The following is a 19,279-nucleotide window of genomic DNA, read 5'->3' as shown; positions in this document are numbered from 1 at the left end:
AACCTCTTGAATTTGGCTTCTTGAACCTCTGCCCTGTTGTGAATTCCTTTTCAGTCGCCTACCTCAGCACATTTCTTGAGGGCAGGCGTGCTTTTCCTCCCAGCACGGGTTGTGAATATGAAGCGCCCAGCAGCACCGGTTCTAGTAAAGTTTAGTTACGGGCAACGGCCCCAAGGCGGCAGTATTACTTTTTGCCCAAGTGTGTCTGTTTGTGTGTTTTTTTTTCTTTTTTCCCTTTGAAGTTAATTTTTACTGTATATGGGAGGAGAGTTGATCTGCAGTGACGTGTTTTGGGTTTACCTGTTCAGCAACGTGATTCTGTTATACATAGAGGTCTATCTACTCTTTTTCAGGTTGGATTTCCAGAAGGTGATTATAGTGTGTTGAGTAGAGCTCCTTCAGCTATTCACGAGGTCCTTTTGGATGATCTACGATCCATATTAGTGTTTATATGCCAATCCTAACCTCCAAATGTATCCGTCGCCCCACCTTTCCTTTATGGTCATCGTACGTTCCTTGTCTACCACTGAGAGTCTGTTTCTGTTTTGCCAATTAGATCATTTACCTGAATTGATAGGTTTCATAAATAAGGGATAGCTTATGCTATTTGTCTTTCTCTCTCTGACCTCATTCACCTGGTATGATAATCTGTTAGTCCATCCTTGTTGCTGCAGATGGTATGTTTTCATTCTTCTTGTTGGCTGAGTAGTATTTCATTGTATGTATGTACCCCATAATGTTCAGTTTTCTTTTGATGCACATTTGTGTGGATTTTATGTCTGGACTTGTCCTAATCGTGCTGCCATGAAAATACAGGTGGCACGTGTCGTTCCAAATTATGATCATATCGGGATTCAAGGCCAGGAGAGGGATTGCCGGATCACATATTGGTTCTCTGTTTAGCTACGTTACAGGAAGGTGCATACAGATCTCCATAGTGGCAGCAGCATTTGACATTCCCAGCAAGAGTGTAGGACCATTCCCTTTTGCCCACGTGCTCTGCAGCCTTTATTCCTTGTAGATTTTTTTGGCGATGGCCAGACTGAGTGGTGTGAGGTGATATCTGATTGTAGTTTTACTCTGCATTTCTCTAATAATGAGTGATGCTGAGCATCTTTCCATGTGCTTTTCTTTTCTACAGTGTGAGTAAAATTGACATGTGCAAATTGGCTTCTTGAACAGCTGCCCTGCTTTGCATTGTTTTTCGATGAACTAGCCCCGGGTTTTTCTGGAGGGCAGGTGTTATTTATTCACAGCCCCACAGGCCTTGCGATTATTCAGGGCCCGTCACCAGCGTTTTCCACGTTGTAGTTACAGGAAAAGGCCACAAGGCGGCAGCATTTCTTCTTGCCCAAGTCTCTCTGTCTTTTTTTCTTTTTTCCGTTTTAAGTTAATTTTTATTTTATATGGGAGGAGAATTGGTTTGCAGTGACGTGTTTTGGGTTTACCGGTTCAGCAACGTGATTCCGTTATACATAGAAGTCTATCTAGTCTTTTTCCGGTTTTTTTTCCCAGAAGGTGATTATAGTGTGTTGAGTTGAGCTCCTTGAGGTATTCACAAGGTCCTTTTTGATGATCTATGATCCATATTAGTGTTTATATCCTGCCAATTCCAACCTCCAAATGGATCCCTCACCCCGCCTTTCCTGTGTGGTCATCGTAAGTTTCTTGTCTACCTCTGAGAGTCTGTTTCTGTTTCATCAATTAGATCATTTGAATGAATTGACAGGTTTCACCTATAAGGGATATCTTATGCTATTTGTCTTTCTCTCTCTGACCTCATTCACCTAGTATGATAATCTGTTACTCTATCCTTGTTGTTGCAGATTGTATGATTTTGTTCTTCTAGTTAGCTGAGTAGTATTTCTTTGTATATATGTACGTCAAAATGTTCATTTTTCTTTTGATGCACATTTGGGTGGATTCTATATCTGGACTTGTCCTAGTCGTGCTGCCATGAAAATACAGGTGGCACGTGTCATTCCGAATTATGTTCATATCGGGATGCAAGGCCAGGAGTGGGATGGCCGGATCACATATTGCTTCTCTGTTTAGCTATGTTACAGGAAGGTCCATACAGATCTCCATAGTGGCAGCAGCATTTGACATTCCCAGCAAGAGTGTAGGACGATTCCCTTTTGCACACGTCCTCTGCGGCCTTTATTACTTGTAGATTTTTTTTTGGCGATGGCCAGTCTGAGGGTGTGAGATGATACCTGATTGTAGTTTTACTCTGCATTTCTCTAATAATGAGTGATGCTGAGCATCTCTCCATGTGCTTTTTTTTGTACAGTGTGAGTAAAATCGACACGTGCAAATTGGCTTCTTGAACGGCTGTCCTGTTTTGCATTGTTTTTCGATGAAGTAGCCCCGGGTTTTTCTGGAGGGCAGGTGTTATTTATTCACAGCCCCACAGACCTTGCGGTTATTCAGGGCCCGTCAGCAGCGTTTTGCACGTTGTAGTTACAGGAAACGGCCGCAAGGCGGCAGCATTTCTTCATGCCCAACTCTGGTTGCTCGGGGAAGCCGAGCCCGAAGGAAAGTCCTGTTCCTGGGTCCTCAGTTTGAGTGGAATGTGCCAGAAGAAACACCGAAGGGCTTGTGTCTCATTGCTTCCTCTCCCTTGCCCTTCAACCCCCAGACAAATCCCAGTACCTGGGAAACCGCTCTGATGACGGAGCTGTCATCCGTAGGTGGGGCGACTCCATGGAAGGAGGCTGGAGGAGGGAACCCCACCCCTAGAAGACGTGGACCCCCGAGATCTTTTGAAAGCTCTCCTTCCCGCCCAGAATGCAGCATCGTTTCTGGTGCCCGAGGCTTGGTGTAGCCGTAGGGGAGCCCCCCTGGATCTGGAGATTGTGGGATGCAGAGGGGACCAGGCAGTCCAGGTCTAAGGGGGTCCTTTGCTGTCACATCGTCCCCAGCTCGCTCAGCACCGCGACAGTCCAGCGTTGGGCCCCAAGCCTGCTCCGCGTCCATGGATGAGACCCCAGCCCAGGTCCCCGAGGGCTAAGGGAAATGGGGTTGGCATTTTTCTTTTTTTAATTGCAATGTGTATTTTGTACTGGTGTACAGGTGATTTAGTTGGGTGTGGGCGTTGTTTGTTTGTTGTTTTCTTTCAGTATACAGCAAGTGATTGAGTTATACATAGATGCATGTATATTCCTCTTTGGGTTCTTTTCCGTGTAGCTTATTAGAGTGTTGAGTAGAGTTCCTTGTCCTATCCGGTGGGTCCTTCTGGATTACCTGTGTTTTAAATATTAGCCTGTATACATTAACCTCAACCTGTCAATTTCTCCCTCACCCCACCTTTCCCGTTTGGTGAGCATTACTTCGTTCTCCGTATCTGTGAGGCTGTGTCTGTTTTGCACATTAATTCCTCTGGAGACATACTTAGATGCCACCTCTAAGTGATATCATATGGTACTTGTTTTTGTGTGTCTCACTTCTTGACTAAGTATGATCATCTCTCCTTCCATCCCTGTGGCTGGAAATGGAATGATTTCATCCTTTGTTTATGGCTGAGTTGTATTCCATTGGGTACAGGTGCCGCACCTGCTTGACCGATTCATCTGTCCTCCTCCACTTTGGTTGCTTCCGTGTCTTGCCAGTTGTAAGCAGTGCTGCTGTGAACGCTGGGGTGCAGGTGTATGTCCAAAGTTTGGTTTTCGCTGGATATCCGTGCAGGAGAGGGATTGCTGGGTGCCATGGTATTTGTATTTTTACTTTTTACAGGAACCTTCCCATCGTTCTCCGCAGTGGATGTACCGATTTACATTCCCACCAAGAGTGTAGGAAGGATCCGTTTGTGCACACCATGTCCAGCATGTATTGCTTGTAGATATCTTGATGATGGCCCTTTTGACCTCTGTGAGGTGATACCTCGTGGTACTTTTGATTTGCCTTTTTCTGAGAATTAGTGATCATGAGCATGTCTTCCTGTGCTTTTCGGCCATCTGTAAGTCTTCTTTAAAGAACTGTCTGTTTCGTACTTTCGCCTATTTAGTGGTTTTTTTTTTAATGTTAATCAGCTGCATGAGCTACTTGTATGTTTTGGACATTAATTTCTTTGGGTAGCTTCGATTGCAAGTCTTTTTTTCCTTTCTGCAGGTTGTCTTTTTGTGTTGTTACGGTTTCCTTTGCTGTGCAAATGCCTTTAGGTTTAATCAGGTCCCATTTGCACATTTTTATTTTTCATTTCTTTGCGTCGTGGTTGAAAAAAAACCTTGCTGTGATTTATGTCGAAGCTTTTCAAAAGTGTACATTTTCCTCAAGGGTTTTATAGTATCCGTCCTTACCTTTAGGTCTTTCTTCGAGTTGGGGTTTACTCTTGTGTAAGGATTTAGGGAGCATTCTATGATCATTGTCTATTTTGTAAGGAACCCCCCTCAGTGCTCTCCATAGAGGCTTCTACCGTTTTACGTTCCCACCGACAGTGTAGGAGGGTTACCTCTGCTCCACGCCCTCTCCAGCATTTCTTATTTGTAGATTAACTTGACAATGGCCATGTGACTGGTGGCAGGAGATACCTTGTTGTAGTTCTGATATGCAGCTCTCTAACGTTCAGCGAGGCTGAAACATGTCAGGTCCTGGTTTGAAATTTTGTTTTTATCCTAGTGTGAGCAAAGTAACCTCTTGAATTTGGCTTCTTGAACCTCTGCCCTGTTGTGAATTCCTTTTCAGTCGCCTACCTCAGCACATTTCTTGAGGGCAGGCGTGCTTTTCCTCCCAGCACGGGTTGTGAATATGAAGCGCCCAGCAGCATCGGTTCTAGTAAAGTTTAGTTACGGGCAACGGCCCCAAGGCGGCAGTATTACTTTTTGCCCAAGTGTATCTGTTTGTGTGTTTTTTTTTCTTTTTTCCCTTTGAAGTTAATTTTTACTGTATATGGGAGGAGAGTTGATCTGCAGTGACGTGTTTTGGGTTTACCTGTTCAGCAACGTGATTCTGTTATACATAGAGGTCTATCTACTCTTTTTCAGGTTGGATTTCCAGAAGGTGATTATAGTGTGTTGAGTAGAGCTCCTTCAGCTATTCACGAGGTCCTTTTGGATGATCTACGATCCATATTAGTGTTTATATGCCAATCCTAACCTCCAAATGTATCCGTCGCCCCACCTTTCCTTTATGGTCATCGTACGTTCCTTGTCTACCACTGAGAGTCTGTTTCTGTTTTGCCAATTAGATCATTTACCTGAATTGATAGGTTTCATAAATAAGGGATAGCTTATGCTATTTGTCTTTCTCTCTCTGACCTCATTCACCTGGTATGATAATCTGTTAGTCCATCCTTGTTGCTGCAGATGGTATGTTTTCATTCTTCTTGTTGGCTGAGTAGTATTTCATTGTATGTATGTACCCCATAATGTTCAGTTTTCTTTTGATGCACATTTGTGTGGATTTTATGTCTGGACTTGTCCTAATCGTGCTGCCATGAAAATACAGGTGGCACGTGTCGTTCCAAATTATGATCATATCGGGATTCAAGGCCAGGAGAGGGATTGCCGGATCACATATTGGTTCTCTGTTTAGCTACGTTACAGGAAGGTGCATACAGATCTCCATAGTGGCAGCAGCATTTGACATTCCCAGCAAGAGTGTAGGACCATTCCCTTTTGCCCACGTGCTCTGCAGCCTTTATTCCTTGTAGATTTTTTTGGCGATGGCCAGACTGAGTGGTGTGAGGTGATATCTGATTGTAGTTTTACTCTGCATTTCTCTAATAATGAGCGATGCTGAGCATCTTTCCATGTGCTTTTCTTTTCTACAGTGTGAGTAAAATTGACATGTGCAAATTGGCTTCTTGAACAGCTGCCCTGCTTTGCATTGTTTTTCGATGAACTAGCCCCGGGTTTTTCTGGAGGGCAGGTGTTATTTATTCACAGCCCCACAGGCCTTGCGATTATTCAGGGCCCGTCACCAGCGTTTTCCACGTTGTAGTTACAGGAAAAGGCCACAAGGCGGCAGCATTTCTTCTTGCCCAAGTCTCTCTGTCTTTTTTTCTTTTTCTTTTTTCCGTTTTAAGTTAATTTTTATTTTATATGGGAGGAGAATTGGTTTGCAGTGACGTGTTTTGGGTTTACCGGTTCAGCAACGTGATTCCGTTATACATAGAAGTCTATCTAGTCTTTTTCCGGTTTTTTTTCCCAGAAGGTGATTATAGTGTGTTGAGTTGAGCTCCTTGAGGTATTCACAAGGTCCTTTTTGATGATCTATGATCCATATTAGTGTTTATATCCTGCCAATTCCAACCTCCAAATGGATCCCTCACCCCGCCTTTCCTGTGTGGTCATCGTAAGTTTCTTGTCTACCTCTGAGAGTCTGTTTCTGTTTCATCAATTAGATCATTTGAATGAATTGACAGGTTTCACCTATAAGGGATATCTTATGCTATTTGTCTTTCTCTCTCTGACCTCATTCACCTAGTATGATAATCTGTTACTCTATCCTTGTTGTTGCAGATTGTATGATTTTGTTCTTCTAGTTAGCTGAGTAGTATTTCTTTGTATATATGTACGTCAAAATGTTCATTTTTCTTTTGATGCACATTTGGGTGGATTCTATATCTGGACTTGTCCTAGTCGTGCTGCCATGAAAATACAGGTGGCACGTGTCATTCCGAATTATGTTCATATCGGGATGCAAGGCCAGGAGTGGGATGGCCGGATCACATATTGCTTCTCTGTTTAGCTATGTTACAGGAAGGTCCATACAGATCTCCATAGTGGCAGCAGCATTTGACATTCCCAGCAAGAGTGTAGGACGATTCCCTTTTGCACACGTCCTCTGCGGCCTTTATTACTTGTAGATTTTTTTTTGGCGATGGCCAGTCTGAGGGTGTGAGATGATACCTGATTGTAGTTTTACTCTGCATTTCTCTAATAATGAGTGATGCTGAGCATCTCTCCATGTGCTTTTTTTTGTACAGTGTGAGTAAAATCGACACGTGCAAATTGGCTTCTTGAACGGCTGTCCTGTTTTGCATTGTTTTTCGATGAAGTAGCCCCGGGTTTTTCTGGAGGGCAGGTGTTATTTATTCACAGCCCCACAGACCTTGCGGTTATTCAGGGCCCGTCAGCAGCGTTTTGCACGTTGTAGTTACAGGAAACGGCCGCAAGGCGGCAGCATTTCTTCATGCCCAACTCTGGTTGCTCGGGGAAGCCGAGCCCGAAGGAAAGTCCTGTTCCTGGGTCCTCAGTTTGAGTGGAATGTGCCAGAAGAAACACCGAAGGGCTTGTGTCTCATTGCTTCCTCTCCCTTGCCCTTCAACCCCCAGACAAATCCCAGTACCTGGGAAACCGCTCTGATGACGGAGCTGTCATCCGTAGGTGGGGCGACTCCATGGAAGGAGGCTGGAGGAGGGAACCCCACCCCTAGAAGACGTGGACCCCCGAGATCTTTTGAAAGCTCTCCTTCCCGCCCAGAATGCAGCATCGTTTCTGGTGCCCGAGGCTTGGTGTAGCCGTAGGGGAGCCCCCCTGGATCTGGAGATTGTGGGATGCAGAGGGGACCAGGCAGTCCAGGTCTAAGGGGGTCCTTTGCTGTCACATCGTCCCCAGCTCGCTCAGCACCGCGACAGTCCAGCGTTGGGCCCCAAGCCTGCTCCGCGTCCATGGATGAGACCCCAGCCCAGGTCCCCGAGGGCTAAGGGAAATGGGGTTGGCATTTTTCTTTTTTTAATTGCAATGTGTATTTTGTACTGGTGTACAGGTGATTTAGTTGGGTGTGGGCGTTGTTTGTTTGTTGTTTTCTTTTAGTATACAGCAAGTGATTGAGTTATACATAGATGCATGTATATTCCTCTTTGGGTTCTTTTCCGTGTAGCTTATTAGAGTGTTGAGTAGAGTTCCTTGTCCTATCCGGTGGGTCCTTCTGGATTACCTGTGTTTTAAATATTAGCCTGTATACATTAACCTCAACCTGTCAATTTCTCCCTCACCCCACCTTTCCCGTTTGGTGAGCATTACTTCGTTCTCCGTATCGGTGAGGCTGTCTCTGTTTTGCACATTAATTCCTCTGGATCCATACTTAGATGCCACCTCTAAGTGATACCATATGGTACTTGTTTTTGTGTGTCTCACTTCTTGACTAAGTATGACCATCTCTCCTTCCATCCCTGTGGCTGGAAATGGAATGATTTCATCCTTTGTTTATGGCTGACTTGTATTCCATTGGGTACAGGTGCCGCACCTGCTTGACCGATTCATCTGTCCTCCTACACTTTGGTTGCTTCCGTGTCTTGCCAGTTGTAAGCAGTGCTGCTGTGAACGCTGGGGTGCAGGTGTATGTCCAAAGTTTGGTTTTCCCTGGATATCCGTGCAGGAGAGGGATTGCTGGGTGCCATGGTATTTGTATTTCTACTTTTTACAGGAACCTTCCCATCGTTATCCGCAGTGGATGTACCGATTTACATTCCCACCAAGAGTGTAGGAAGGATCCGTTTGTGCACACCATGTCCAGCATGTATTGCTTGTAGATATCTTGATGCTGGCCCTTTTGACCTCTGTGAGGTGATACCTCGTGGTACTTTTGATTTGCCTTTTTCTGAGAATTAGTGATCATGAGCATCTCTTGCTGTGCTTTTCGGCCATCTGTAAGTCTTCTTTAAAGAACTGCCTGTTTCGTACTTTCGCCTATTTAGTGGTTTTTTTTAACGTTAATCAGCTGCATGAGCTACTTGTATGTTTTGGACATTAATTTCTTTGGGTAGCTTCGATTGCAAGTCTTTTTTTCCTTTCTGCAGGTTGTTTTTTTGTGTTGTTACGGTTTCCTTTGCTGTGCAAATGCCTTTAGGTTTAATCAGGTCCCATTTGCACATTTTTATTTTTCATTTCTTTGCGTCGTGGTTGAAAAAAAACCTTGCTGTGATTTATGTCGAAGCTTTTCAAAAGTGTACCTTTTCCTCAAGGGTTTTATAGTATCCGTCCTTACCTTTAGGTCTTTCTTCGAGTTGGGGTTTACTCTTGTGTAAGGATTTAGGGAGCATTCTATTATCATTGTCTATTTTGTAAGGAACCCCCCTCAGTGCTCTCCATAGAGGCTTCTACCGTTTTACGTTCCCACCGACAGTGTAGGAGGTTACCTCTGCTCCACGCCCTCTCCAGCATTTCTTATTTGTAGATTAACTTGACAATGGCCATGTGACTGGTGGCAGGAGATACCTTGTTGTAGTTCTGATATGCAGCTCTCTAACGCTCAGCGAGGCTGAAACATGTCAGGTCCTGGTTTGAAATTTTGTTTTTATCCTAGTGTGAGCAAAGTAACCTCTTGAATTTGGCTTCTTGAACCTCTGCCCTGTTGTGAATTCCTTTTCAGTCGCCCACCTCAGCACGTTTCTTGAGGGCAGGCGTGCTTTTCCTCCCAGCACGGGTTGTGAATATGAAGCGCCCAGCAGCACCGGTTCTAGTAAAGTTTAGTTACGGGAAACGGCCCCAAGGCGGCAGTATTACTTCTTGCCCAAGTCTTTCTGTTTGTGTGTTTTTTTTTCTTTTTTCCCTTTCAAGTTAATTTTTACTGTATATGGGAATAGAGTTGATTTGCAGTGACGTGTTTTGGGTTTACCTGTTCAGCAACGTGATTCTGTTATACATAGAGGTCTATCTAGTCTTTTTCTGGTTGGTTTTCCAGAAGGTGATGATAGTATGTTGAGTAGAGCTCCTTGAGCTATTCACAAGGTCCTTTTGGATGACCTACGATCCATATTAGTGTTTATATGCCAATCCCAACCTCCAAATGTATCCGTCGCCCCACCTTTCCTTTATGGTCATCGTACGTTTCTTGTCTACCACTGAGAGTCTGTTTCTGTTTTGTCAATTAGATCATTTACCTGAATTGATAGGTTTCATAAATAAGGGATAGCTTATGCTATTTGTCTTTCTCTCTCTGACCTCATTCACCTGGTATGATAATCTGTTAGTCCATCCTTGTTGCTGCAGATGGTATGTTTTCATTCTTCTTGTTGGCTGAGTAGTATTTCATTGTATGTATGTACCCCATAATGTTCAGTTTTCTTTTGATGCACATTTGCGTGGATTCTACGTCTGGACTTGTCCTAATCGTGCTGCCATGAAAATACAGGTGGCACGTGTCGTTCCAAATTATGATCATATCGGGATTCAAGGCCAGGAGAGGGATTGCCGGATCACATATTGGTTCTCTGTTTAGCTACGTTACAGGAAGGTGCATACAGATCTCCATAGTGGCAGCAGCATTTGACATTCCCAGCAAGAGTGTAGGACCATTCCCTTTTGCACACGTCCTCTGCAGCCTTTATTACTTGTAGGTTTTTTTTGGTGATGTCCAGTCTGACGGTGTGAGGTGATACCTGATTGTAGTTTTACTCTGCATTTCTCTAATAATGAGTGATGCTGAGCATCTTTCCATGTGCTTTTTTTTTCTACAGTGTGAGTAAAATTGACATGTGCAAATTGGCTTCTTGAACGGCTGCCCTGTTTTGCATTGTCTTTCGATGAAGTAGCCCCGGGTTTTTCTGGAGGGCAGGTGTTATTTATTCACAGCCCCACAGGCCTTGCGATTATTCAGGGCCCATCAGCAGCGATTTCCACGTTGTAGTTACAGGAAAAGGCCACAAGGCGGCAGCATTTCTTCTTGCCCAAGTCTCTCTTTTTTTTTTTTCTTTTTTCCGTTTCAAGTTAATTTTTATTTTATATGGGAGGAGAATTGGTTTGCAGTGACGTGTTTTGGGTTTACCAGTTCAGCAACGTGATTCCGTTATACATAGAAGTCTATCTAGTCTTTTTCGGGTTTTTTTTTCCAGAAGGTGATTATAGTGTGTTGAGTTGAGCTCCTTGAGGTATTCACAAGGTCCTTTTTGATGATCTATGATCCATATTAGTGTTTATATCCTGCCAATTCCAACCTCCAAATGGATCCCTCACCCCGCCTTTCCTGTGTGGTCATCGTAAGTTTCTTGTCTACCTCTGAGAGTCTGTTTCTGTTTCATCAATTAGATCATTTGAATGAATTGACAGGTTTCACCTATAAGGGATATCTTATGCTATTTGTCTTTCTCTCTCTGACCTCATTCACCTAGTATGATAATCTGTTACTCTATCCTTGTTGTTGCAGATTGTATGATTTTATTCTTCTTGTTAGCTGAGTAGTATTTCTTTGTATATATGTACGTCAAAACGTTCATTTTTCTTTTGATGCACATTTGGGTGGATTCTATATCTGGACTTGTCCTAGTCGTGCTGCCATGAAAATACAGGTGGCACGTGTCATTCCGAATTATGTTCATATCGGGATGCAAGGCCAGGAGTGGGATGGCCGGATCACATATTGCTTCTCTGTTTAGCTATGTTACAGGAAGGTCCATACAGATCTCCATAGTGGCAGCAGCATTTGACATTCCCAGCAAGAGTGTAGGACGATTCCCTTTTGCACACGTCCTCTGCGGCCTTTATTACTTGTAGATTTTTTTTTGATGATGGCCAGTCTGAGGGTGTGAGATGATACCTGATTGTAGTTTTACTCTGCATTTCTCTAATAATGAGTGATGCTGAGCATCTGTCCATGTGCTTTTTTTTCCTACAGTGTGAGTAAAATCGACACGTGCAAATTGGCTTCTTGAACGGCTGTCCTGCTTTGCATTGTTTTTCGATGAAGTAGCCCCGGGTTCTTCTGGAGGGCAGGTGTTATTTATTCACAGCCCCACAGACCTTGGGATTATTCAGGGCCCGTCAGCAGCGTTTTGCACGTTGTAGTTACAGGAAACGGCCACAAGGCGGCAGCATTTCTTCATGCCCAACTCTGGTTGGTCGGGGAAGCCGAGCCCGAAGGAAAGTCCTGTTCCTGGGTCCTCAGTTTGAGTGGAATGTGCCAGAAGAAACACCGAAGGGCTTGTGTCTCATTGCTTCCTCTCCCTTGCCCTTCAACCCCCAGACAAATCCCAGTACCTGGGAAACCGCTCTGATGACGGAGCTGTCATCCGTAGGTGGGGCGACTCCATGGAAGGAGGCTGGAGGAGGGAACCCCACCCCTAGAAGACGTGGACCCCCGAGATCTTTTGAAAGCTCTCCTTCCCGCCCAGAATGCAGCATCGTTTCTGGTGCCCGAGGCTTGGTGTAGCCGTAGGGGAGCCCCCCTGGATCTGGAGATTGTGGGATGCAGAGGGGACCAGGCAGTCCAGGTCTAAGGGGGTCCTTTGCTGTCACATCGTCCCCAGCTGGCTCAGCACCGCGACAGTCCAGCTTTGGGCCCCAAGCCTGCTCCGCGTCCATGGATGAGACCCCAGCCCAGGTCCCCGAGGGCTAAGGGAAATGGGGTTGGCATTTTTCTTTTTTTAATTGTAATGTGTATTTTGTACTGGCGTATAGGTGATTTAGTTGGGTGTGGGCGTTGTTTGTTTGTTGTTTTCTTTCAGTATACAGCAAGTGATTCAGTTATATACATAGATGCATGTATATTCCTCTTTGGGTTCTTTTCCGTGTAGCTTATTAGAGTGTTGAGTAGAGTTCCTTGTCCTATCCGGTGGGTCCTTCTGGATTACCTGTGTTTTAAATATTAGCCTGTATACATTAATCTCAACCTGTCAATTTCTCCCTCACCCCACCTTTCCCGTTTGGTGAGCATTACTTCGTTCTCCGTATCGGTGAGGCTGTCTCTGTTTTGCACATTAATTCCTCTGGATCCATACTTAGATGCCACCTCTAAGTGATACCATATGGTACTTGTTTTTGTGTGTCTCACTTCTTGACTAAGTATGACCATCTCTCCTTCCATCCCTGTGGCTGGAAATGGAATGATTTCATCCTTTGTTTATGGCTGACTTGTATTCCATTGGGTACAGGTGCCGCACCTGCTTGACCGATTCATCTGTCCTCCTACACTTTGGTTGCTTCCGTGTCTTGCCAGTTGTAAGCAGTGCTGCTGTGAACGCTGGGGTGCAGGTGTATGTCCAAAGTTTGGTTTTCCCTGGATATCCGTGCAGGAGAGGGATTGCTGGGTGCCATGGTATTTGTATTTCTACTTTTTACAGGAACCTTCCCATCGTTATCCGCAGTGGATGTACCGATTTACATTCCCACCAAGAGTGTAGGAAGGATCCGTTTGTGCACACCATGTCCAGCATGTATTGCTTGTAGATATCTTGGTGATGGCCCTTTTGACCTCTGTGAGGTGATACCTCGTGGTACTTTTGATTTGCCTTTTTCTGAGAATTAGTGATCATGAGCATCTCTTGCTGTGCTTTTCGGCCATCTGTAAGTCTTCTTTAAAGAACTGCCTGTTTCGTACTTTCGCCTATTTAGTGGTTTTTTTTAACGTTAATCAGCTGCATGAGCTACTTGTATGTTTTGGACATTAATTTCTTCGGGTAGCTTCGATTGCAAGTCTTTTTTTCCTTTCTGCAGGTTGTTTTTTTGTGTTGTTACGGTTTCCTTTGCTGTGCAAATGCCTTTAGGTTTAATCAGGTCCCATTTGCACATTTTTATTTTTCATTTCTTTGCATCGTGGTTGAAAAAAAACCTTGCTGTGATTTATGTCGAAGCTTTTCAAAAGTGTACCTTTTCCTCAAGGGTTTTATAGTATCCGTCCTTACCTTTAGGTCTTTCTTCGAGTTGGGGTTTACTCTTGTGTAAGGATTTAGGGAGCATTCTATTATCATTGTCTATTTTGTAAGGAACCCCCCTCAGTGCTCTCCATAGAGGCTTCTACCGTTTTACGTTCCCACCGACAGTGTAGGAGGTTACCTCTGCTCCACGCCCTCTCCAGCATTTCTTATTTGTAGATTAACTTGACAATGGCCATGTGACTGGTGGCAGGAGATACCTTGTTGTAGTTCTGATATGCAGCTCTCTAACGCTCAGCGAGGCTGAAACATGTCAGGTCCTGGTTTGAAATTTTGTTTTTATCCTAGTGTGAGCAAAGTAACCTCTTGAATTTGGCTTCTTGAACCTCTGCCCTGTTGTGAATTCCTTTTCAGTCGCCTACCTCAGCACGTTTCTTGAGGGCAGGCGTGCTTTTCCTCCCAGCACGGGTTGTGAATATGAAGCGCCCAGCAGCACCGGTTCTAGTAAAGTTTAGTTACGGGAAACGGCCCCAAGGCGGCAGTATTACTTCTTGCCCAAGTCTTTCTGTTTGTGTGTTTTTTTTTCTTTTTTCCCTTTCAAGTTAATTTTTACTGTATATGGGAATAGAGTTGATTTGCAGTGACGTGTTTTGGGTTTACCTGTTCAGCAACGTGATTCTGTTATACATAGAGGTCTATCTAGTCTTTTTCTGGTTGGTTTTCCAGAAGGTGATGATAGTATGTTGAGTAGAGCTCCTTGAGCTATTCACAAGGTCCTTTTGGATGACCTACGATCCATATTAGTGTTTATATGCCAATCCCAACCTCCAAATGTATCCGTCGCCCCACCTTTCCTTTATGGTCATCGTACGTTTCTTGTCTACCACTGAGAGTCTGTTTCTGTTTTGTCAATTAGATCATTTACCTGAATTGATAGGTTTCATAAATAAGGGATAGCTTATGCTATTTGTCTTTCTCTCTCTGACCTCATTCACCTGGTATGATAATCTGTTAGTCCATCCTTGTTGCTGCAGATGGTATGTTTTCATTCTTCTTGTTGGCTGAGTAGTATTTCATTGTATGTATGTACCCCATAATGTTCAGTTTTCTTTTGATGCACATTTGCGTGGATTCTACGTCTGGACTTGTCCTAATCGTGCTGCCATGAAAATACAGGTGGCACGTGTCGTTCCAAATTATGATCATATCGGGATTCAAGGCCAGGAGAGGGATTGCCGGATCACATATTGGTTCTCTGTTTAGCTACGTTACAGGAAGGTGCATACAGATCTCCATAGTGGCAGCAGCATTTGACATTCCCAGCAAGAGTGTAGGACCATTCCCTTTTGCACACGTCCTCTGCAGCCTTTATTACTTGTAGGTTTTTTTTGGTGATGTCCAGTCTGACGGTGTGAGGTGATACCTGATTGTAGTTTTACTCTGCATTTCTCTAATAATGAGTGATGCTGAGCATCTTTCCATGTGCTTTTTTTTTCTACAGTGTGAGTAAAATTGACATGTGCAAATTGGCTTCTTGAACGGCGGCCCTGTTTTGCATTGTTTTTCGATGAAGTAGCCCCGGGTTTTTCTGGAGGGCAGGTGTTATTTATTCACAGCCCCACAGGCCTTGCGATTATTCAGGGCCCATCAGCAGCGATTTCCACGTTGTAGTTACAGGAAAAGGCCACAAGGCGGCAGCATTTCTTCTTGCCCAAGTCTCTCTTTTTTTTTTTTCTTTTTTCCGTTTCAAGTTAATTTTTATTTTATATGGGAGGAGAATTGGTTTGCAGTGACGTGTTTTGGGTTTACCAGTTCAGCAACGTGATTTCGTTATACATAGAAGTCTATCTAGTCTTTTTCGGGTTTTTTTTTCCAGAAGGTGATTATAGTGTGTTGAGTTGAGCTCCTTGAGGTATTCACAAGGTCCTTTTTGATGATCTATGATCCATATTAGTGTTTATATCCTGCCAATTCCAACCTCCAAATGGATCCCTCACCCCACCTTTCCTGTGTGGTCATCGTAAGTTTCTTGTCTACCTCTGAGAGTCTGTTTCTGTTTCATCAATTAGATCATTTGAATGAATTGACAGGTTTCACCTATAAGGGATATCTTATGCTATTTGTCTTTCTCTCTCTGACCTCATTCACCTAGTATGATAATCTGTTACTCTATCCTTGTTGTTGCAGATTGTATGATTTTATTCTTCTTGTTAGCTGAGTAGTATTTCTTTGTATATATGTACGTCAAAACGTTCATTTTTCTTTTGATGCACATTTGGGTGGATTCTATATCTGGACTTGTCCTAGTCGTGCTGCCATGAAAATACAGGTGGCACGTGTCATTCCGAATTATGTTCATATCGGGATGCAAGGCCAGGAGTGGGATGGCCGGATCACATATTGCTTCTCTGTTTAGCTATGTTACAGGAAGGTCCATACAGATCTCCATAGTGGCAGCAGCATTTGACATTCCCAGCAAGAGTGTAGGACGATTCCCTTTTGCACACGTCCTCTGCGGCCTTTATTACTTGTAGATTTTTTTTTGATGATGGCCAGTCTGAGGGTGTGAGATGATACCTGATTGTAGTTTTACTCTGCATTTCTCTAATAATGAGTGATGCTGAGCATCTGTCCATGTGCTTTTTTTTCCTACAGTGTGAGTAAAATCGACACGTGCAAATTGGCTTCTTGAACGGCTGTCCTGCTTTGCATTGTTTTTCGATGAAGTAGCCCCGGGTTCTTCTGGAGGGCAGGTGTTATTTATTCACAGCCCCACAGACCTTGGGATTATTCAGGGCCCGTCAGCAGCGTTTTGCACGTTGTAGTTACAGGAAACGGCCACAAGGCGGCAGCATTTCTTCATGCCCAACTCTGGTTGGTCGGGGAAGCCGAGCCCGAAGGAAAGTCCTGTTCCTGGGTCCTCAGTTTGAGTGGAATGTGCCAGAAGAAACACCGAAGGGCTTGTGTCTCATTGCTTCCTCTCCCTTGCCCTTCAACCCCCAGACAAATCCCAGTACCTGGGAAACCGCTCTGATGACGGAGCTGTCATCCGTAGGTGGGGCGACTCCATGGAAGGAGGCTGGAGGAGGGAACCCCACCCCTAGAAGACGTGGACCCCCGAGATCTTTTGAAAGCTCTCCTTCCCGCCCAGAATGCAGCATCGTTTCTGGTGCCCGAGGCTTGGTGTAGCCGTAGGGGAGCCCCCCTGGATCTGGAGATTGTGGGATGCAGAGGGGACCAGGCAGTCCAGGTCTAAGGGGGTCCTTTGCTGTCACATCGTCCCCAGCTGGCTCAGCACCGCGACAGTCCAGCTTTGGGCCCCAAGCCTGCTCCGCGTCCATGGATGAGACCCCAGCCCAGGTCCCCGAGGGCTAAGGGAAATGGGGTTGGCATTTTTCTTTTTTTAATTGTAATGTGTATTTTGTACTGGCGTATAGGTGATTTAGTTGGGTGTGGGCGTTGTTTGTTTGTTGTTTTCTTTCAGTATACAGCAAGTGATTCAGTTATATACATAGATGCATGTATATTCCTCTTTGGGTTCTTTTCCGTGTAGTTTATTAGAGTGTTGAGTAGAGTTCCTTGTCCTATCCGGTGGGTCCTTCTGGATTACCTGTGTTTTAAATATTAGCCTGTATACATTAATCTCAACCTGTCAATTTCTCCCTCACCCCACCTTTCCCGTTTGGTGAGCATTACTTCGTTCTCCGTATCGGTGAGGCTGTCTCTGTTTTGCACATTAATTCCTCTGGATCCATACTTAGATGCCACCTCTAAGTGATACCATATGGTACTTGTTTTTGTGTGTCTCACTTCTTGACTAAGTATGACCATCTCTCCTTCCATCCCTGTGGCTGGAAATGGAATGATTTCATCCTTTGTTTATGGCTGACTTGTATTCCATTGGGTACAGGTGCCGCACCTGCTTGACCGATTCATCTGTCCTCCTACACTTTGGTTGCTTCCGTGTCTTGCCAGTTGTAAGCAGTGCTGCTGTGAACGCTGGGGTGCAGGTGTATGTCCAAAGTTTGGTTTTCCCTGGATATCCGTGCAGGAGAGGGATTGCTGGGTGCCATGGTATTTGTATTTCTACTTTTTACAGGAACCTTCCCATCGTTATCCGCAGTGGATGTACCGATTTACATTCCCACCAAGAGTGTAGGAAGGATCCGTTTGTGCACACCATGTCCAGCATGTATTGCTTGTAGATATCTTGGTGATGGCCCTTTTGACCTCTGTGAGGTGATACCTCGTGGTACTTTTGATTTGCCTTTTTCTGAGAATTAGTGATCATGAGCATCTCTTGCTGTGCTTTTCGGCCATCTGTAAGTCTTCTTTAAAGAACTGCCTGTTTCGTACTTTCGCCTATTTAGTGGTTTTTTTTAACGTTAATCAGCTGCATGAGCTACTTGTATGTTTTGGACATTAATTTCTTCGGGTAGCTTCGATTGCAAGTCTTTTTTTCCTTTCTGCAGGTTGTTTTTTTGTGTTGTTACGGTTTCCTTTGCTGTGCAAATGCCTTTAGGTTTAATCAGGTCCCATTTGCACATTTTTATTTTTCATTTCTTTGCGTCGTGGTTGAAAAAAAACCTTGCTGTGATTTATGTCGAAGCTTTTCAAAAGTGTACCTTTTCCTCAAGGGTTTTATAGTATCCGTCCTTACCTTTAGGTCTTTCTTCGAGTTGGGGTTTACTCTTGTGTAAGGATTTAGGGAGCATTCTATTATCATTGTCTATTTTGTAAGGAACCCCCCTCAGTGCTCTCCATAGAGGCTTCTACCGTTTTACGTTCCCACCGACAGTGTAGGAGGTTACCTCTGCTCCACGCCCTCTCCAGCATTTCTTATTTGTAGATTAACTTGACAATGGCCATGTGACTGGTGGCAGGAGATACCTTGTTGTAGTTCTGATATGCAGCTCTCTAACGCTCAGCGAGGCTGAAACATGTCAGGTCCTGGTTTGAAATTTTGTTTTTATCCTAGTGTGAGCAAAGTAACCTCTTGAATTTGGCTTCTTGAACCTCTGCCCTGTTGTGAATTCCTTTTCAGTCGCCTACCTCAGCACGTTTCTTGAGGGCAGGCGTGCTTTTCCTCCCAGCACGGGTTGTGAATATGAAGCGCCCAGCAGCACCGGTTCTAGTAAAGTTTAGTTACGGGAAACGGCCCCAAGGCGGCAGTATTACTTCTTGCCCAAGTCTTTCTGTTTGTGTGTTTTTTTTTCTTTTTTCCCTTTCAAGTTAATTTTTACTGTATATGGGAATAGAGTTGATTTGCAGTGACGTGTTTTGGGTTTACCTGTTCAGCAACGTGATTCTGTTATACATAGAGGTCTATCTAGTCTTTTTCTGGTTGGTTTTCCAGAAGGTGATGATAGTATGTTGAGTAGAGCTCCTTGAGCTATTCACAAGGTCCTTTTGGATGACTTACGATCCATATTAGTGTTTATATGCCAATCCCAACCTCCAAATGTATCCGTCGCCCCACCTTTCCTTTATGGTCATCGTACGTTTCTTGTCTACCACTGAGAGTCTGTTTCTGTTTTGTCAATTAGATCATTTACCTGAATTGATAGGTTTCATAAATAAGGGATAGCTTATGCTATTTGTCTTTCTCTCTCTGACCTCATTCACCTGGTATGATAATCTGTTAGTCCATCCTTGTTGCCGCAGATGGTATGTTTTCATTCTTCTTGTTGGCTGAGTAGTATTTCATTGTATGTATGTACCCCATAATGTTCAGTTTTCTTTTGATGC

This window comes from Eubalaena glacialis, chromosome 18 (genome assembly GCF_028564815.1).
Source record: "Eubalaena glacialis isolate mEubGla1 chromosome 18, mEubGla1.1.hap2.+ XY, whole genome shotgun sequence".
NCBI classification, from domain to species: domain Eukaryota; kingdom Metazoa; phylum Chordata; class Mammalia; order Artiodactyla; family Balaenidae; genus Eubalaena; species Eubalaena glacialis.
Note: the sequence above shows the minus strand (reverse complement) of the source record.